General features: G+C 47.1%; 1 pseudogene across 1 annotated transcript; it reads left to right on the top strand.

The window, feature by feature from the left end:
• Positions 1–1,032: 1,032 nt before the first annotated feature.
• Positions 1,033–4,481, top strand: LOC309851445 (phosphatidylinositol N-acetylglucosaminyltransferase subunit P pseudogene; annotated as a pseudogene). The gene is made up of 2 exons: positions 1,033–1,050; positions 4,073–4,481. The product of its transcript is annotated as a phosphatidylinositol N-acetylglucosaminyltransferase subunit P pseudogene (transcript).
• Positions 4,482–5,114: the final 633 nt, after the last annotated feature.

Raw genomic sequence — 5,114 nt, 5'->3', positions numbered from 1 at the left:
AGGCCTCAGGAAAGACACACAGGCAATACTTGGTAATCTCAAATCTAAGGCAGACCAAATTGTTTAAGCTTATCCCAAACTCCTGACCTCCCCTCGGATATCCTAGGAATGAAACCTGTAATTGGGTCTGACCTGGCCATAAACCCCAAATGTCCTCGTTCTTTGGGCTCCTAGATATTTATGGTGTCTGAACTGGAAGTAACCCCTTGGTCCACGATGTCCCTTCTACAGATGGTGAAACTGAGACCTAGAAAAAGAAATGATGTGTTGGAGGTGGCAGGGCTCCTTCCTGACCAAACTGACACATTCATTTGATCCGCCAGGCTCTAGGTCCATAACGACGAGCTGGACCAAGTACCGGCCCCACCTGCCACCTGTCAGAGCCTTCTTCTGGCGGGTCAACAGAGGGGCAGGACTCCCCCAGCTCCTTGCTGCTGTGGCTACAACTGTCCCTTCTCCCCCTCCATTCCCACCCAGCCAGGCAAGCTTGCAGCTTTCCGAGGCAGGGCCAGCCTGTCCTGAGCTGCAAGATGTATTAATCAATTTGATGAGGATGTTAAAGCTTTCTCTTTGCAACTAATTATGGCCTGATTTATAGGCCTGGCCTTGGTTTGATAGAGCTCTCCTCATGACAGGGATGAATGCCGTACTGGCATGAACCCCTTCATCTCTTCCATTTCTCTCCCTTCCTCCCTCCTCCCTCCTCCCTCCCTCCCACGTCTCCTGCCTCCTGCCTCTGCTCTTGGTTCCCACAGGAACACCCTAATGACATGTTGACAAGCTGGTGAAGCATGGTTCCTTCTCTGTTGCGTCTGCCTCTGACACCACCATTCCTCCTGTGGTCTCTGACGTGGGCAGATGGAGGCCTTGGCAGGCTCCAGCCACCAGGCAGGTGCTGAACCTGAAGCTCTATACCGACCCCCCTTTTTCTGGGAACGGAATAATAAAATTACTGTGGATCGATGCAGCATCTTCCTTCCCCGATGCCTCAAGAGCTTGTTGCAATGATTTTCATCCCCCATTGAATTAGACATGGGTGGAGGGTTTCAGGTGAGTTTCATTCTGGTTATTCTACACAAGGGGAAACTAAGGCAGGGCTCTGAACTTGCCTGTGGGTCCACACACAGTAGAACAGTAAAGGGGAGCATAGTCGGTGCCCAGGCTTCTGGCTCCAAGGTCTTTCCATTGTTACTGTCCTTGAGCCATCTAGCTGTGCTGGTCCTAGGAAGCCCAGACAACGTGGCAGAAGGGGAGCCCTGGCACTTACACCACCGGTTTCCTGACTTTTGGGCATGAAGGTCTTTGGGACCACATATGTAAATGAGATATGCAATAACAGACTGAGCAGGTTCCTAGGGGAGCTGCGGGGAGGCATCTCCTTGTATTCTACACCCGAAGTCCTACAACCACTTCCCAGAAGTGCCAGAGAAAAGACACAAAATCCATTATATAGTATCTTTCCACAATACATTTATAGAAAGATACTAACCTACACATGACCAACACACAAACCCTAACCCTAACCTGAACTTGAACCTGAACCTGAACCTAAGCCTTCACCTTACACCTGACTCTACATCTAAATGACTTCCCAACCCTAACTGTAAACTAACCCTAATCTAAACACAAACCCAACTCAACATCTAAAACAGCCTGGGGGCGCCTGGGTGGCTCAGTCGGTTGGGTGTCTGCCTTCGGCTCAGGTCATGGTGTCAGGATCCGGGGATCAAGCCCAGCATGGGGAACAGGGAGCCTGCCTCTCCCTCTCCCACGCCTCTCCCCCTGCTTGTGCCCCCTCTCTGTCAAATGGATAAATAAAATATTTAAAATTTAAAAAATAAAATTTTAAAATAAAATAAGATAAAATAGCCTGATTCTAGCCCATAATCCTAACATTAACCATAGCCCCTATATTAACCCAGTGGCTCTCAACCAAGGGAGAGTCCCATAGTCACCAGTACCATCCTCACCCCCAAGGAAACATTTAACAATGTCTGGCGACATTTTTTGGTTCCTATAGGGTGGGTTGGTGCAGATACTATAAGAATCTTGGGGATAGAGGCCACGGCTGCTGCTAAACATCCTAAAAAGCACAGGGAGGCCCCCAACATGGAATTATCCATCTTCCTATGTATTAGTGCCAGGGCTGAGAAACATGGCCCTAACCTTAACCTAACCCTAATCCTAGATTAAACCAATACTGACCCTAACTTTAAATATAATTCAAACCTAATTTCCCACACCTAACCCTAACCTAAGCCTGCATCCACACTTAGCATCGAAACCTAACTGAAACCCCATCCTAATGATGGATCCTCGTCCTCACCTGGATCCTAATTACAAATCAAAACCCATCTGAACTCAACCCTAACGACATCCATGTGGGTAAGTGTTGCCAAGATGAGAGAGGTGAGCCCACAGCCTGGTCCCACTGGTATTTCCCTTCATTTTTCTTCACAGTCAGCATGTGGTGGTTCAGACCTTTCTGGATTACGCAAGTCCTCTGTTTCCACTGACTCAAAATGGTACTGCTCAAGAGCCCCCTCTCCCTGGACTACTGGGTATTAAAGGAGATGAAGCTCAGACTTGGTTTAGCAGTTAGCTGCTAACCAATATACCTCAGAGGATGCTGGTGGAGATGGGTAATTTTAAAAATATATATTTATAGGGATGCCTGGGTGGCTCAGTTGGTTAAGTGGCTGCCTTCGGCTCAGGTCATGATCCCAGCGTCCTGGGGTTGAGTCCCACATCGGGCTCCTTGCTCAGCAGGGAGCCTGCTTCTGCCATTCTGTCTGCCTGTGCTCCTCTCTCTCTCTCTGACAAATAAATAAATTAAAAATCTTAAAAAAGAAAAAGATATATATTTACATATAAAATGAGATTGGGGGGAATATCCTAATAGTAATACTATTTGGGTACAATATTCATTTTTTCAATATTCTTTTAAATTAAGAATAAGTTCAGATCTGCTCCCCTACTTGATCCTTAACATATCTTGAAAGTCAGTAAGTCGGGCAGTACTGTCCTCGCCTGATAAATAAGACACGAAGGCACAGAGACATTGGAGGCTTTGCCTAAGACACACAACAAGGCGGCAGAAGAGCCTCTCCAGGTAGCTTGATTCAGATCTATTTTCTACACTTTACTCTGCCTGTGGTCTCAGTTACTATTATCTCCCACGTCTCCCCCACCCCAGCTAGTGCAGACATCCAAGAATCTTCAGCATTTTTTAGAATTTGGAATGACATCAAGAGGGCATCCAGGGTTCGAGAAGAGGAAACAGAGCCAGGCATGAGTGTGGAATGAGAAGGATTCATTCAAATGCCCAAGTGCTCAATCACAAACACTTAAAGTCCTGGTTGGGGCACCAGGGTGGCTGAGTGGGTTACGTGTTGCACTCTTGGTTTCGGCTCAGGTCATGATCTCAGGGTTGTGAGATGAAGCCCATCATCGGGCTCCATGCTGACTTTGGAGCCTGCTTAAGATTCTCTCCCTCTCCCTCTGCTCTTCCCCACCCCCCTCACGCACTGCCTCTAAATAAATAAAAAAATAAATAATAGAAGTTCAGGTCCTTGGGGCATCTGACTAGCTTGGTCAGTAGAGCACTGACCCTTGATCTCAGAGTCATTGAATTCTTGCCCCGTGCTGGGGTAGAGACTGGGCGGGGGGGGGGGGGGGGGATAAGTTCTAGTCCTTGAATGGGGTGGGGTGGGAGGTGGAAAGAAGGTGACCAGATAGTAGGAGCAGGTAAAAGCTCTGGAGAGTGGAACCACATGTGAAGTGGAAGGGCTGACAATGGACAGTAGAGGAACTGGTCCAGAGCCCCAGGAAGAACTAAGCACCATCCTGATCTCCCTGCATCTTCTAGAAGGTTAGTGCCTCCACCCCGGCCTCTCCTATTCACAGAACTTGGAGTGCTGCATTTACAACCCATGAGCCTTACGGAAGCTCCTGACAGAGCTGAGTTTACACGGGCAGGCATTAAAAAGAGAAAGCAATGTGCTAAGGTAGCTGAGCTGTCAGGAGGGGCCTGAGTGGGAGCTCTGAAGATCAAGGTTGTCTAAAGCCACAGGGAAAATACTCACCTTGGCCATGGCCAGAAAGAACAATTTATGGCTTTGTCCTTTTCTTAAGCTCCCAATTTGGCTTCATACTCTATCTTGCGTGGACCTTTATTCCTGAATCTTGGCTAAACTCCTTAGGCTTAACCTGTTGGTCTCAAAAATCTTGGGCAGTGGCATTGCTTGTCTCCCTCCTCATTACCATCGTAACTGGCTGTGTACTCCTATTTGGAATAAACATGAGAAGTACCTCTCCACTCAACGCCATTCATACAATCACAGATAACTATGCTAAAAATCCACAGCAGAAGAAATATCAAGAAAAGACCATCTCAACACTAAGAGATATTCCAATTAGTGAAGCAAACCCCACATTCTTAACTTGCAGCCAAAGAACTTTATGCCCCAAACGATATGTAGACTAATCCCAAGCATTTATTAAAAGTTTTTGGCTGCGTGATTTTGACCAGAATTATTTTGACTCTCTCTCTTAGTAATGCCCAATACTGAAATGTAAGAAAAAGCAAGTTGAACTTAGATTAAGTTCCGTCACTATAAATGTTCTCAAATATTGGTTGTTAGTGGATGGAGTAAATAGCATACTGCATTACCATTAACAAGTGAAAAAAAGCAGGCAGTGAACCAGTGAAGGGGAGGGAGGAGTGGGAACCCAGAACAAGAAGGGGCTGCACGAGAAGGAGCTAGCTGGGGACTCCTAGTGACACACAGAACCCTAGGATGTTGGGAAAAACCAGACATTTAGAGATCAAATGCAGAGGACAGAGCACTGGACTAGGGCCAGAAAAATCCATGAATCTCGTCTTTGATGCAGACTTTAAACAAGTCATTTCCCACAATTTCTCCATCTGGAAAATAAGAGTGTTAGGCCAGAACCCTTCCCAAGGTTGACATTCTAGAATTCCTGAGTTAAAACCACCCGGTGCGAGTCTTTTTCTAGTCCTGTCTCCCCATCTGTGGGGCTGAGCCAGCCTAGGCCTCCCCACTGGGCCCTTCTTTGCACGCTACATTGAATTTGTGTGTTGGTGGGTCGAA

Source organism: Mustela nivalis (genome assembly GCF_964662115.1).
Source record: "Mustela nivalis genome assembly, chromosome: 17".
NCBI lineage: Eukaryota > Metazoa > Chordata > Mammalia > Carnivora > Mustelidae > Mustela > Mustela nivalis.
Note: the sequence above shows the minus strand (reverse complement) of the source record. Positions and strands in the feature narration are given on the sequence as shown.